The 17,170-nt window shown below is 37.9% G+C and overlaps 1 pseudogene; it reads left to right on the forward strand.

The window, feature by feature from the left end:
* Positions 1 to 15,180, forward strand: part of LOC149167647 (insulin-degrading enzyme-like 1, peroxisomal) — an 85,859-nt pseudogene extending 70,679 nt beyond the window's left edge.
* Positions 15,181 to 17,170: the final 1,990 nt, after the last annotated feature.

The following is a 17,170-nucleotide window of genomic DNA, read 5'->3' on the forward strand; positions in this document are numbered from 1 at the left end:
CTGACGGTAGAAGTTATGTTTAATTTAGTGTTTTTTCCCTAGAAGGAAACCCCTCATTATATATGAGGGAATTGTGTTGCCAATGAATATATGTGTATTTTGAGCAAGAAAGAGAGAGGAGACTAGGTGAGAGTGAAGAGGAATTACAACGGATTAGGTGTAGGTTGTATCTCTTCATTTTGCTGGATAATATAAAAGCAATGACTGCTTTTTTCTCCATTGATGTAGCCCAAATTGTGTGAACCACATATATCTATGTCTCTTTCTTGTTTTATGCATTTTCTATGTTTTTGTTTCTCCAATATTTCATGTATTCCATTGCTCTATAATATATAATTTTCTAACAATATGCATCCTAGCAAGCCAATCACTGTGCAATCCTCGATGATATTCATTTCGCAGATCCTGATGATAGTGATAGTGCAGTTGTTAAAGACAGAGACTATGCAATCCCTACGAATAGTTAGTGCATAATTCCAGCTGGCAGTCTCTCCCATTGTTATTTACAAGTGTACCATCATCCCAGTGAGTTTTCTGAACTATCGCTTTTGCCTGCTTTTGCTTTCATAAATTGTGTTTTCACTTCCATGACTTTTGTTTCTCCTTTCTTTCACTTTCGTAAGTGTCACTTTGCTTTCTCTTCACTTTAGCATGTGTTGATTTCACTTTCTTTTGCTTTTTCAAGTGTCATTTTCACATTTTCTTACTATCACAAGTGGCGCTTTTAACTATTTTTACTCCTTCATATGTTTCCCCTTAGCACACCACTAGATGAAATTCTATTCTAATTTTCTACTTAACTAATCATATATATCATAAGAATATGTGCTAGACACTCTCCCACATCTTAGTGCACCTTCTGGTTGTAGTCGACATTTGTGTTGTAATTTGTATTCTAAGTGTTGCAAAGCTATGTTTCAACAATCGCACTTAGAAGTAAGTGTCAATTTGTTGTCATTTCAAGGTATGCATGTTGATTTTGGGTACTATTCATTATTTTTCCTTGTGTTAATTCCATTTGTGTGTGAGATCACTATTTTAGGACATGCTTTCATGTCTTTTTGTCTCTCCTCTCACTGATCCCAGACTTAGTCATTTTCAAAGCTTTCATTATCTTTGCAACCTGCTAACCCTTCTCCCTCCTAGAAATGTGCATTGCATAGACTTAAGTCATAGTGAAGCATCCTCTTCCTCTTGGAACTATGCATTGCACAGTGATAGAGGATAGTCTCCAACAATTGTACACCGAGTAACCTTAGAGTATGAACCATCACTTTGCATACTTAGCTCTGTCAACTGCATAGTATATTGACACATATTACCCTGGATTGTGCATTGTGAAGTTTCAGTGGATAGTGGAGCCTCCTTGTATCACTAACTTTTCCAACTGCATAGTCTCCTAAGTCTCCTCTTTAGCTACTCTATGTTGTGTAGTTACAGTGTGTAACCTTGTCACCCTGACCCCCTAACTTTCCCAACTATGCAATCCCTTCATCTGGTGAGTCTCCTACTATGAATTATGTAGTTTTAGTGAGAAACAAGTCACTTCTAGGCCACTGAGATCCTCAACTACGCAATCCATGAGCCTATCCTTCAATGACTACGCATTGCGCAGATATAGTGGCTAGTCTTGTCCACATTGCTAATTGAAACCCCCTCACTATGCAATCCTACTACACATTGCATAGTTGTAATGGACAGTGAGGTCATCACTCAACCCTTGTGATTCCCAACTACGCAATTCTCAACCTCTTTCTCTCAAAACCCTTGTTTGTTGCCTTGTTATAGTCAACATTTTCCATGAGTAAAGAAAGGTAAAATAGGTGTTTTTCAAACTAATATTGTCTTTTCATGAGTGTACTTCATCTATAGGTTTTATCATTTCAACATGGCAAGGTGATCCTTATGGTACATCATCAAGGAGATCCTACAAGAGAGCACTTACGAAGAAGGAGAAAAAGAAAAAACCATCATGAAGGACATGAATAAATCCCAAACCATGACATAATGGTGGCATCCAATGCTGACTTGGAAGGTTTTGACACTCAGCTAGACCCTTCATAGGCTGAATATGAAAAAAAACTAAAGATCCATCATGAAAAGTCAAAGTAATAGGAGTAAGGAGAGAATGGAATTAACACTCTACATTGAATATTATGTCATCATTGCCAATTCATAGCTTGTCCAAACTTATGTGTCATTTTATTTTCCACATCATTTGTGGAATGTAATTATGTAAATTTCTAAAAATGAGAAAATGTAAAATACGTGGAAGTCCAAGGGTCCCAGATGGAATATGAAAATCCACTACAATGTTCTAAAGCCATGTAAAAGCTCAAAGGTCACATAGGAATTCAAAAAGTCATAATACACTACAAGGAAAAGACCTTCTAGTAGAGAGTTTTGTGGAAGCCCCTATAAAAATAACCCAAAAATCTATTTGTAGCAGAGGTCACTAGCAGAGGTGGGCAAGAGGATCTTTTAGCGGATGTTTTTTTGACATTGTGTCTAAAATATACAAATGCATTAGTGCTTTACTATCCATACAAGCATCAGTGTTGAATAGACATGGTACATTATAGAAAATTTATTTTTATAAAATTAAAAAGCATGGTGCACTAAATAACAAAATGCATCAGTGTTTGAATAATCGATAACACCAGAAAAAGGTTAACTTTTAAAAATTGTTAGTCTTTTATAAACCCACACTACCAGTGCCCTTCTTGTAGTAAAATTCCCTAATGAATTCCTAGAAGGAGCACTGCTATAGTTTTTAAATTTAAAAAAAAAAATGGTGTTATATTCCAACGAAGCACCGGTGTTGTTAATGTATTAAAACACCCTGGGCATCTTATAAAGAGCACTGCTAGGTGGTTTTTAATTTTAAAAAAAAATGTGGTTCTACAGTCCAACAAAGCACCGATGTGATACATGTATTAGAATGCCCCAGGGCGTCTTAACAAAATCATCGTTATAGGCTTTTTAATTAAAAAAAAAAGCGGTGCTCTTGGATATCTGACGCACTGGTGTGTTTCTAATAACACACCGAAGGAGGGTTAAATTAAAAAAAAGACCTCCCGACCATAAATTTCATTTTTCCTATCTATATTTCTGGACAAATATGAAGCATCAGTGCCACTCTTGCCTCATGCAAGTACTTTGACATTAGTACTTCTCTTGCTCACCATCTTTCTGTACCTTTCTCAGTGCGTGGCTTTCCAATTTTCTCAAAAGGTAGTGAAATTTGTTTTTCTCAAATACATGTCAAAAATGCCTCCCCGACGAGCAAATGTCTAGTTAATGTCTATGTTTCTCTCCAATTTAATTTTTTTATCAGATTAGAATTGCAAATTATCTTAAAAATCCATTGTTTTTGAAAAAACAAAACTTGCGCGATGTGCTCGATATGTACAACTTGCACCAATAACTATGCACCTTGTAAATTTACAGGGTGCACCATTGTTTGGTGCATTAATGTTGCATTGAATATAAACACACTGGGAAAGTTATAAATTGTACGTCAGTGCACATATTTTTCGTTTATGCCCAGTGTATTTATATTTACCAAGGAAACAACAAAAATAATATTAAAAAATATAGCTCGGTGCATTCTATAACCTGAACATTTCGTATCAGTGTGAAAAGTTCATACATGCACACCAATGCATAAGTGTGATGCACTGTAATGAAAATTTAAATATGTGAATCAACAACAGTGTGTCATATGTATGTGCACACTGATGCCTGTACAGTTGTGTTTGATAGTGCACAAGTGCTAGTGCATTACTATTTTTTGGGTGCACCAGGGATTTTTTTTTTAATTGAAAGTTATGTTTCCATATTTATAAACACATTTTTCATTTAATAATTTTATTTTATTTTTATTTTTATTTTTTATTTTTTATTTTTTTTATGTATGAGGTTGATGTATTTTATATGTTAATCATGTGGCAAAGATGTTAGTAGAGGGAGAAGCAATAGGAGTAGGATAAAATGGTGGACCAATACAATATGGTATGACCATGGAAGCCCAGAGAGAGGGAGAGGGATTTAAGCCCTCGTCCTATTAGCACAATGACCTAAGTGCTATTAAGGAATGTATGCCTCCTCGAGTACTATGAGAAGGATACATCCCATAAGACACACTTTGTCTTGTTAGTGCATGTATTTCACTGGTGGAGTGTCCGGGAGCAGGCTTTCCATGTCGTTCCTGAGGCGTTGTATAGGCCCTCTAAGGAGGGAATATACTTTATCACTAGCCTTTCCAGGAGAGGAGAGGATTTTCCCCAGTTCCCTGATCTCCCCCATGGGGTTGTAGCAGAGAGTCGACTTTCTTACTCTCAAAGATATGTTAGGCCTCATGTAGTCCGTCCAGCATATTTTTAGGTACATGGTCGAAAACTATAGATTTCTTCATTTGTTGCACAGAAGGTTAGGTGCCTCTCGTTAGTAGTCACTACCATTACACACTTTAGTAGTGATGGGAAGTGAATTAGTTTCCCTCTTTTTCATTATGTTGATTCTTTGATTTAGGTGCCATAATGTATCAAATGGACTACCATTTTTTTGAGGCAGTTTTGTATGGATTTAGATAGACGTCATGCAATGATACATGGGAGGATGGGATTCCCTTTCGCTTCAGATATTTTTTATTTATTTTTTGAGAGTTTTCCATATACAAGGCCTACATTTCATCGTTGCCCTCTTAATATTATCACTGAGGTCTGGATGTTCATGTGGGGCCAAATGATGCCCAAGAGGGGCTTGTCAGAGTATTTGGCCAGGATTTCTTCCTAGGCACTAATGCTATTGCCTAGTGTGTTTAACCATGTGTTTATCTTCTTGTTGTTTTTGTACATGGGGATTGATTGGAGATAATGTCCCAACATCCTCTCCACACCATCTGAGCCTCTAGATGATAGAGGTAATATTAGTGTTTTCTTTAAATTAATTTAGTTTCATTTTATTGTTTTAATTAATTAGAAAGAAAATTATTCTAGCACGTTCTTTAACTTGTTTTATTAAAAATTTTAATGAAATTATCTAATTATTGTTGTGTACTATATATTTTGTATACATCAGCACATTTGATGGGGGCATGCATCCTTCCCTACTAGATGGAGGAGAAGAGGAGATGGGTGTTATAACCCTATTTTCCACTCCATTATAGTGAGAGAAACCCAATATCAACTTACCTCAATTGTTGGCTAAATTTCATCCCTTTTCACCCTTTCTTTATCTTATGTGAGATTTATCCCATGATAAAATGGTTAAATTACATAATTGAGCAATTTCTCATAATTATTTTGCCAAAATATTATAGTTATGAGATAATAATTACTTCATAATTGAGAAAAAACTCATAATTGTGAAAAAGGTTTCTAGAGTTTCCATTCCTAAGGAGATCAACTTGATCCACTTATGTATGAATTGGTTGGGGTCTATTATTGTAGAATTTTCCTAACTTATCAAGCCCCTAGGTGTCTAGATACATTTTCCCAAAGGATAGAATGAGCCTATATAATCTCACCAAGAGGAAAGGTGGCAAGAGGGAGGATCCACACTATAGAGCGAGAGCTCTACTGTATTGGGAGATGAGACCATACTACAAGCTTGAGGAGAGGATCTCCATTTATGGAAGGTATACATTGATGTACTTTCACTTATATGGTTAATAAAAATATATGTTCCTTCCCCTTATATCAATTTTGCAATAATTTATATGTGTGATTTCTAGATGTTTTGAGCTCACAATCTTCTATGGAAGATCACTTGTCATTTTTTCTTGGTCTGTGTAAGATTTGGAGTGGAGTAGATGAAATATATCACTTGATTGGAGCACAAGGATTCTGCATCAGGCCAAGAACCCTTCACCAACCTGCGAGGAGGTAAGGTACTTGCTCACAATTTGTAGCATTAGAAATTGCATCGAAATTGTATGCATGGGCATTTGGATTGGGGATTGTTATTAGATTATCTTAGCCATTATTTTTTGTTGTCTGGTGATCTCAATTGGGTATGGGATCGCAGATCAATATCACCTTGCATGTAAATTTCATTGCAATGGAAAAGTTAATTTGAGCGTGTTTTCATTGCTTTTGTCACTCTTATATGATCTTGTTTAGGCCTTACTGTCTCTAGGGTTTGGTTTTGACCTTTGTAGGACATTGGCCTTTGTTGAGACATTCTGCTACAACCCTTGCTTGTTCACATTTCCTTCCTTTTACACTTTTATCTTTCCTTTTTATTGCTTGAGTGTGTTTTCTTCTTTGGCTTTGTTTTCCTAGCTCTGATGCTTTTGAAGTGCTTGGCATTCTAGATTGGGGACTTTTCTTTGGCCTCTTTTCAGTTGTTTCTCCATTTTTGGTTTAATCCTTGGTTCAACATATTTATAAATTTTGGTTTTTGCATTTAATTATTTAGTGAGAGGTGCATCATAATAGGCATTAGTGTGTTGTGAAAAACTCTTACCCTCCTATACTTAGCATTCATCGAAGTGAAAATGAAAATTTGCATAATGATGCATCAAGGTTACTAACAAGAGTTATTCATACCATCTAAGTTTCACGCCACATCCCAACTTTGTAAACAACAACCACTTAAAATTAACATGATAATAAAAGAAACTAGACTCGTCTTTTTATTTTATTGGTACTACACCAAAACTAACTTAAGCGAGGGTCTTGGAGATAGATGTGTGAGTTAACTGCTTCAAGACTAGAAAACAAACTTAGCAGCTTATGCTAGGGAGATAAATCCACTTGTAGTAGTGCCTTCTAGGAAGCCCTTCTAACAATAGGGTTAACCAAAAGGTTACGCTTGGGCTAGGTGAGGTGACATGACCCATTTCACATAGTTTTAGGTGGTGCAGTATAGCATAATTCACACACATAAAAATGGTGTTATTAACATTTTGTTGTAGAACTTGGGGACCACTTGGGAGGAAAATCTCAATTGGGTTTCGGTCTTGGATATCTGGGATAAGTTTCATGCCCTTGTGTATGGATTTTACCGACGACTATCCCCCTAGGATGTGTTATTATCAGTGGTGACCATAGTGGCCTAGCGTTTAGGGCTCATACATAGGTGCAGGGTTGGGGTCGTCTTCTCTATACCTAGGAAAAATATTAGTCATACTCTCTCATCCTCTCAAGGGGTGTTCCACATCTATGTTGGGTGTGGAGCCTGATTATCTTCTATATTCAAATGTATCGCCACATTGGACCCCAGTTCGAAATGGGGGCGGCATCTCCGCCCGTAAAATATTCGCTGCAAGGGTGGTCCAGGGGGGGGCGGCTGCGACCTTTGGGAGCCCCCTCCTGGCGGGGGGTTTCGGGGGCAGTGCCCCCGAAGCTAAAAATAAATGTAAAATTGCCTTGTAAAAGTATAGTAATTTCTAGTCAATCTAGGTCGTTCATTAGGCGGATGATCTGATGGTAGAACTTATGTTTAGTTTAGGGTTTTTTGCCCTAGAAGGAAACCCCTCTCTTTGTATGAGGGCATTGTATTTGAGGCTATGAGATAGATGTGTATTTTCTGAGTGATAAATAGAGAGGTGAGACTGTGAGAGAAAACAGAGGATATTACAGCAGATTTGTTGTAGGTTCTGTCTCTTCATTCTGTTGGATAATAGAAAGGAAGGATTGGATGTTCGGGGTGGACGTAGCCCAAACTGGGTGCACCACGTATATCTGTGTCTCTCTTGTTTTATGCGTTTTCTGTGTTTATATTTCTGCAATATTTTATGTGTTCCATTGCTCCGTAATATATAATTTTCTAACAACTGGTATCAGAGCTGAAGGTCTATTTGGTTGATAAACTCGCAGGAAAGAAGGGTTCCTTGTTCGAGTGGGAGCAATGGTGGAAGATGGTAAGTTTAGGGTCGAGAAATTTAACGACCAAAACTTCTTGCTATGGAAGATGCAGATGGAAGATTATCTGTATAAGAAAGATTTGTACCTACCATTGAGCGGAAAAACAAAGAAGCCGATGGCTATGACAGATGAAGAAAGGAACCTCCTCGATAGAAAGGCACTTGGAACGATACAGTTGTGCCTCGCTGCATCAGTCGCCTTCAACATTTCGAAGGAAACAACAACAAAGGGTTTGATTCATGCATTGTCGAAACTATATGAAAAACCCTCGGCCTCAAACAAGGTATTTCTTATGAAACGGTTATTTAATATGAAGATGTCGGAAGGTGGATCTATTGCAGATCATTTAAATGATTTTAATATAGTTACAAGTCAGTTAAGTTCTATAGGGGTAAACTTTGAAGATGAAGTTAGAGCTCTGTTATTCTTGTGCTCATTGCCAGAAAGTTGGAATGGTTTAGTAATGGAAATTAGTAACTCTGTCTCTGGATCTAGTACTTTAAAGTTTGATGATGTTGTTAGTGCTATCCTTAGCGAGGAAATGCGACGGAAAGGCTCCGGTGAGACATCGGGTAATGCTTTGAGTGCAGAGTCTAGGGGAAGAAAAATGGAAAGAGGAAAGAGCTCAGGATATTGCAGTAAATCAAGGAAAGGCAGATCCAAGTCCAGATCGGGGATAGTGTGCTGGAAATGTGGAAAGAAAGGACACCTAAAGAAAGACTGTAGATCTCGGAAGGGAAAAGAAGGAGATGCACAACAAGAAAACAATCGTGAAGCAAATGTGACAGGTGAGGTGTTACAAGATGCTTTGATTCTTTCTTTCGAAAATATTACTGATTCTTGGGTGGTAGATTCAGGGGCCTCATTCCATGCCACATCTAATAAGAAATACTTTCATGACTATGTTCAAGGAGATTTTGGACAAGTTCGTCTGGGTGATGATAAACCCTGTAAAATTGTTGGAATGGGTAAGGTTCTTGTAAAACAGCAAAATGGAAACCAATGGCTACTAAAGGAGGTAAGGCATGTTCCATATCTGAAGAAAAATATGATTTCAACAGGACAGTTAGGCGGTGAAGGTTGTGTGACAACTTTCACAGGTAAATCTTGGAAGGTCACCAAAGGACCCCTGGTAATAGCAAAAGGCGAAAAGGATGGTACATTGTATTTATGCAATGGTATTTCTAACTCTATTAATGCTTTAACTTCCAAAGGAGCAGATGCAACGTTATGGAATCATAGGCTCGAACACATGAGTGAAAAGGGGATGAAGATTCTTCACTCAAGGAATTTGTTGCGAGGTTTGAAGAATGTTGATTTGGACTTCTGTGAGAACTGCATTTATGGAAAACGGAAGAGAGTCAGATTTCTCAAAGTTGGGAAAGAAAAGAAGAGCGAAAAATTAGAGCTTGTGCATACAGACGTATGGGGACCTGCTCAGGTATCATCTCTCGGTGGCTCTCGTTATTATGTTACCTTTATTGATGATGCAACTAGAAAAACTTGGATTTATTGTATTAATAATAAATCTGATGTATTTGATACTTTCAAGAAATGGAAAGCTTTGGTTGATATTGAGACAGGAAAGAAATTGAAGTGTCTTAGATCAGACAATGGAGGTGAATATTGCAGCAAATAGTTTGATAGGTACTGTTCAAAACATGGTATTCATAGAGAGAAGACAGTTCCAAGAACACCATAAGAAAATGGTTTGTCAAAAAGGATGAACAGAACAATCATGGAGCGTGCAAGGTGCATGAGATTGCATGCAGGATTGCCTTTACAGTTTTGGGCAGATGCTGTAGATAATGATGTTTATCTAATAAACAAAGGGCCTTCAAGTTCCTTGGATGGTGGTGTTCCAGAGGAAGCATGGATAGCTAAAAAGGTGAACTACTCTATTTTAAAGCCATTTGGTTGTGAGGCCTTTGTCCATATTGATAAAGAAAATAGAACAAAGCTTGAGGCAAAGTCAAAGAAATGTACCTTTATTGGATATGGTGTTAATGATTTTGGTTATCGCTTATATGATTACAAAAATCACAAAATCATTAAGAGCAGAGATGTAATATTCAATGAAAAGGTCTTGTATAAGAATTAGTTGCAGGAAAAGAAACAGGAAAAGGAAAACAAGGAATACACAATTCTTGATGAAATCACTGAAAAAGTAAAGGTGCCTGAAAATAATAATAATAATCAACAACAACAACAACAACAACACAACAACAACAGGCACCCCAAACACCTAAAAGTGGTGTTAGAAGATCTACCAGGATAAGTAGACCCCCTGAACAATACTCTCCTTCATTATATTATTTATTGTTGACTGATTTTGGTGAACCCGAATGTTATGAAGAAGCAATGCAGGTTGAAAGCAGGAAGAAGTGGGAGGTAGCCATGGAAGAAGAGATGGACTCCTTAATGCATAACAAGACTTGGGATTTAGTGAGGTTGCCTGCAGGAAAAACTACATTGAAGAATAAATGGGTTTACAGGCTGAAGGAAGAAGATGGAGGAAAACAGAGGTACAACGCTAGACTTGTGGTGAAGGGGTTTGCACAGAAGAAAGGTATTGATTTTGATGAAATTTTTTCTCCTGTTGTTAAAATGACTTCAATCAGAACTATTTTAAGTCTTATAGCAGCTGAAGATTTTCATCTTGAGCAGTTAGATGTAAAGACAACCTTTCTCCATGGGGATTTGGAGGAAGAGATATATATGTAGCAGCCACAAGGATATGAGGTGAAAGGGAAGGAGAAACTAGTGTGTGGGTTGAAGAAGAGCTTGTATGGCTTAAAACAGGCTCCAAGGCAGTGGTATCTAAAATTTTACAAGTTTATGTCTGAACAAGGTTATACTAGATGTCACTCTGATCATTGTGTTTATCTGAAAAAGCAAAATGATGGCAGCTATATTATATTATTATTGTATTTAGATGACATGCTTGTTGCAGGGTCTAACATGTAGGAAATAAATGTGCTCAAAAGAAAATTGGCAAATCCATTTGCAATGAAGGATTTGGGAGCTGGAAAACAAATCCTTGGTATGAGAATAACTAGAGACAGGAAAAATCGCAAATTAACATTGTCTCAGAATGAGTACATACAAAAGGTGTTGAAAATATTTAATATGCACAATGCAAAACCAATTAGTACACCTTTTGCTAGCCATTTCAAACTTAGTAAGGAAATGTGCCCAAAGACCTAAGAAGACATGGATTATATGTCTAAAGTTCCATATGCATCAGCAATTGGAAGCTTAATGTATGCAATGGTCTGCACAAGGCCTGATATTGCACATGCAGTGGGAGTTGTAAGCAGGTACATGAACAATCCAGGAAAGGAACATTGGATGGCAGTGAAATGGATTATCAGATATTTGAAAGGTGCCACAAATCAAGCATTATGCTTTGGTGGTTCAAACATTTCTCTACAGGGATATGTTGATGCAGATATGGCAGGTCACAGAGATAACAGGAGGAGCACTATAGGATATGTATTTACTGTTGGTGGAACAGCTATCAGTTGGGTTTCAAAAATCCAAAGTGTTGTTGCACTTTCAACAACAGAAGCAGAGTATGTTGCTGCTACAGAGGCTAGTAAAGAAATTATTTGGTTACAAAGGTTTATGGGTGAATTGGGTAAGGAGCATGATATGGGCACATTATACAGTGATAATCAAAGTGCCATTCATCTTGCAAAGAACTCAGCATTTCATTCCAGGACTAAACACATATAGCTCAAGTACCATTTCATACGATCAGTGTTGGAAGATGGAGAGTTGAAGCTGGAAAAGATACACACTAGCCAGAACCCTGCAGATATGCTAACAAAAGTTGTAACTAGGGAGAAACTAAGAATATGCTCAGTTTCAATTGTTCTTCAAGGATGACGATGAAGATGAGAAATAACCAGGTCCAAAGAGGAGTCATTGTCCAACAAATGGAGCAGTGGTGGAGTTGCTACAATTAGTCCCCAAGTGGGAGATTTTTGGGTGTGGAGCCTGATTATCTTCTATATTCAAATGTATCGCCACATTGGACCCCAGTTCGAAATGGGGGCAACAATGCCGCCCGTAAAACATTCGCTGCAGGTGGGGTCCTGACGGTAGAACTTATGTTTAGTTTAGGGTTTTTGCCCTAGAAGGCAACCCCTCTCTTTGTATGTGGGCATTGTATTTGAGGCTGTGAGATAGATGTGTATTCTTTGAGTGAGAAACAGAGAGGTGAGACTGTGAGAGAAAACAGAGGATATTACAACAGATTTGTTGTAGGTTGTGTCTCTTCATTTTGCTGGATAATAGAAAGGAAGGGCTGGCTGTTCGGGGTGGACGTAGCCCAAACTGGGTGAACCACGTATATCTGTGTCTCTCTTGTCTTATGCGTTTTCTGTGTTTATATTTCTGCAATATTTTATGTGTTCCATTGCTCCGTAATATATAATTTTCTAACAATCTAGTGAGGGCACTTGGACTGAGTTTGCAGCTAAAAGGGCTTGGAAGAATGTTGTTAGTATAATTGTTCCACTGCCAACTTCTTTGTATTTTGGTTTGTGTGTGACTATATTATAAGACATTTCTAGCACGTGTTGTTTGATACGAGTCAATAGTTTTGGCCTTATGGTGTTTGCAGTAACATAATTGTGTTAATTTATAATTTTTTACCCTAGCTGAATTTATTCGTCGTCTTACAGTTTGCCTCCTAAATGAGGTGGACTTGTCACTCCTGCATGGAGAGTGCCTATCAGTGCTTAAGACTTAGATCAACACATAGTTTTGGATTCTATACCTGGTCCTTCTGGTAGTGACTTGATTTCTATCGAAACTTTGGCAAACGATTTTGTTGCTCCTTCCAATCCACCTTTGAACGATCCACTGAGACCTGAGTTGTTGCGGTCGAATCCTAACAGTTCCACACTTTCTTAAACCCTTTTACCATTGTCAGTTCTCTATCATATGGTGGAGTCTTAGACATATTTAACCTCTACATCGATAGTGTCAGCTTCCATGTTATCATTGTCGCCTCTTAGTGGGGTCATACCTACTCCTTTGTCTACACCCGTCACATCTTTTTGGGGTGTTAGACTCTGTCTCATGTCAGAGATTGGTTCTTCTTCAAAACCTTGTTTTGAAAAAGAAATCATTTAATGTATTGATTTAAATTATGTAATTTATGCTCCAGCTCTTCAAAAGGCAGAAACGACTTCAAAGCTTCTATCTGCACAAGCACAATTCAGAATATCATTAGCAATCAGAGGCAAAAAGTTATGTGGAGAAAATACCAATTGCAGCAGTATCAATTGTACAAGTTCATAGTGGTATTTTGAAAGATGGTACACAGATGGTTATAAAGATGCAACACTTGCAAATAGAGACAATGATGCGTTATGGTCTTCGTAATCTTGCTTGGATAGTTTACGGAGACAATAAAGAGGAACCTTGAAAAGAATAATTCAGACATATTGTAAGCCCCTGCCTACAAAATAAGCAATGTGACCCTCCTTCATCAGGAATCGCCAGAGGTTGACTCATCCCATCGAAAAGAGGAAAATGTGCAAGGCACATAAAACATTGTATATCACTGTGTTGTTTGTGAGCGGCTTGAAAACGGGAAAACATTATTCTTTTGCTTGAGAAGGAAAGACCACATGTTTGTAAGGTTTCTCTTCTAGTGGAAGGCTCAGGACAACTACCATTTCTTATTGCTGCTGCTGAGCAAGAACATTTAAATTATAGAAGTTCACCTCATTTGGCCCGCCATAAAAATATTTTGCAATCAACTTTAGGAGAAGAATCATATGCTATGGCTATCAAGGAGATATGGGAATGTTTCCAAGTTCATTTCCTCGAACTTCTTGGGGCTGTTTTTACAAAATCCAGCCTTGAAGAACTGGAATATGCTAAATCAGAGAAATGCGCTGCAAGATTTGTTCAACCATCACATCGAAGAGCTGGAAATGACATTTCTACCCAAGAGATTATACTCAGGGGGAGGCAGCACTGTCAGCAATATACCCATGCTTGGAATTATAGTTGTTGTCATCTTTCTTATCCATGATTCACATACCCAAGTTCAGAATGTTGCTACTACCTCAGGAACCTCATTTGCAACCACTTTATTGAGATTTTGTTGCTTTGTTGCATCAATACTAGTTAAAAAGGCTGCGCAATCTGAGAAAAAAATCACTGAATTTTCTATTGCCTGGAGTTATTGTGTTCATGGAGTGGGTTGTGTCTCAACCATCTTTCGTGAAAGATATCAAGGTCGATTTAGTCACTGCAAAAGGACTGTCTGAATTGAAGCCGGAATGTACATTGCTTAGAAGACTCTTCTCAAACCGACAAACGTGTCCAGAGAAGATTGCTCCATATTCTGTTGCAGATATAATCCAGAAGTACTGGTCAAACAGCATTATGGGAGGATTATGAATTGCTGGGCTTTAATCCTCTTTCTCTTGCTCATCAGGATCTAGATTTTTCCAATCTGTGTATGATAAGAGATAGTAAAGGGAGTTTCCAGGTTCAGCTACAGAGGTTCTCTACAGTGGCACCCTTGATCCAGATCTTGATCAGGTTTCAGGTGGCTATGAGGCTGACCAAGAAGATCTGATCTCTCTTGCGTCTATGATTATAGTGGTTTGATTTGTTTTGAGGTTCATATGGTTTGAGGTATGTATAATTCGTATGATTCAACCCTGAATGGTCTCATTATATATGGGTCTCAGCACAGCTTGATCTGAGAGTGGAGGCATTTCTTAAAATGTTTGAGAGTAAACTACATGCTATGTCAGATGATGATTTTAAGACAAACGTGGATGCTTTGATTGATGATAAGCTCGAGAAACACAAAAACTTGCAAGAACAATCAAGCTTTTATTTCTTGAGCTTGGAACTCTTAAGTTTGACAGGGTAGAAATGGAGGTTGCTGAAATTGACGAAACAAGACTTGATTTACTTCTTTGATAATCACATAAAACTTGGCTGTCCTGAAAGAAGAAAACTGACCGTGCAAGTATATGGAAGTTCTCACAGTGGAGCATACAAACTGGCCAAATCTATGGACATACCCTCCAACAAAGACGTTTGTAATGGTAAGGCAGTTACATCAGATAATTCAGATAGAGAGCATTTGAAGGATGACGCAGTTAAACTTGCTCCTTCAGATCAATCCGCTGATATGAATAGCAGTGAACTGGATGAATATCAGTCAAAGCGCATCGATGACATACCTAGTTTCAAAAGGTCTCAAACTTTGTTTGGCTCTTTAAGGGGAGTAAATCAAGATTATACATAGCAAAAATGGAACAGTGATGGTGCAATGAAATGATGGTGCAGTCTTAATGTTTTAATACTTCAAACCAAGCAGATACTCTCTGATAGTAGATTGAATTTCTCTGTACCAGACGGTTAAAATTGGTGAATGCCTTTCGAACTCCATTCAAATGTAGTAATGTCATCGTTATATGATAGTTTTAACAGCGATTCTTAGATCTTGGGTTTTATCATAGTACCTTAACCAACTTGCTACGGTTACCAATGGTGTTTTATTGGAAAAGTTAAATACAATGTTGCATGCATAGTGGAAATCTATATGACAGATCTCAGGAATTGTAAGTCACATTTTTATTTTATTTTCACATGATCTTGTTCGCGCGAGAAGCATCCTAAGTCCCCTGTGGATCTCTGCATTAGACGCCCTGCAAACTCTGCGTTTGGTTTCGTTGTGGTTGTGGGTTTATATGTGTTTCATGAGATGTGTGAATGTGTCGATCATTGCATATGGTGGAGCAACGTTTTTCAGATACAATCAATGGTGTGGCCGCTGCAATTTACTGCTCTGTGGACCTGCCAAGGAGCATCACTTATAGATTTGGGGGGCGCGGTTGTAATTTCCAGAGTGTGCAAAGTGTCAGAAAACGAGGAGCGATTGCCTATGTTTATTTTTAGCAAAGGGAGTGACACCTGTAATGCCACCTATTCACCAGATTCAACAGATTTCAGTGGAAGGAGCACCATTTTCTCTTCAGGAAGCGCTGATGGTTTTGTTTTTAGTTTATTTTGTTAATAATGATAAAAAACAAATGCCGGGTCTTGGGGTCGATTGGTTTTCCCCCAGCTGTGTTTTGTTTCATATATTTAAAAAAAAGGAAACATTCTTGTGATGTTAGTTAAAAACAGCGCCCCTGTTTTGGGCAGCATTGTATTTATTATAAAACAAATTCATTTGTAAGGAGTTAGTCAGAGAGGGGAGATTTTTCTGAGTGCTGAGAGCTGGAGTAAACTGAGCTTCATTGTGCAGTTTTGTAACAAAGATTTTTAATGAGAAAACCACAGCTCTGATTGCTGAGATTCATGTGGTATGTTAATTTAGCATAAGTTTTTCCTTTGTCTCATATGTAAACCGTTATGTTTCATTTCATTTCATGACCATTTCCAGCTGAACAAATGAAGTGTTTAGGTAGGAATTCATAGTATTATATGCTCCTCCTATAAGTTTGTTCACTTTCAATGTTTTCTTCTGTTTAAGGAGGATTCAAAGTATTATTTTCCCTCCTTAGCTCCTCACCAGTCTTGCCATCCCATTTAAAAATCTAGATTTGATGCTAAATTCCTTGCCTACCTTGCCTCAGTTGTCAACCTGTGTTGTTCATTATATCTCTCTGTTTAAAGCTGTGATTTTGCCCATGCAGCCCAGAAAAACCCCGTCATTAAAAACCCCAAAAACTTTAAATCAATCCTCCTCATCAGTTTACTAGCCTAATATCTTTGATCCTAATTGGTCAGCTCACCCCATTGAGAAAAAACCTTGAGTCTGACCGGAGAGAGCCTTCTCCTTCCTCGTAGGGCTAGCTACGAGGTGTAATGGTTTGATGTTGCCTTGAAGGTTTACCTTCCTCAGCCTAGGGTGAAATCTCAAGCGCTAACATGGGGCATCCCACCAGTTTCCTCTACAACTCCTACAAATTTCCTGAATGTTTCCATGCCTAATTTGTCTTCTATTCCAACAATGGTTATTCCTCCTAGTCAACTAGTACGGTCAGGAGTATTTTCACCGAACTTTTCTTAATCAACAATTCTTGTTCCTTAGTTAGGTGTGGTTACTTATGGAAATGTGTAGGGCGGGGGGGGGGGTTATAATTTGTTGTTCTTAGTCAACATGGAGGCAAATTTTCTTCTAGCATGTCACAATCCTTTGGAGGGGCGCTACCTACCAATATTTTTCTTGGAGGAGCTAGTTTACCTGAAGGTAACCCTATTGCTAGTGTCACCACCCACATTGGTTATTATCCTTATGTTGG

The sequence above is a fragment of the Pinus tabuliformis genome, chromosome 5_1 (genome assembly GCF_031772625.1).
Source record: "Pinus tabuliformis cultivar Carrire ecotype Pingquan chromosome 5_1, CPIR1, whole genome shotgun sequence".
Lineage (NCBI taxonomy): Eukaryota > Viridiplantae > Streptophyta > Pinopsida > Pinales > Pinaceae > Pinus > Pinus tabuliformis.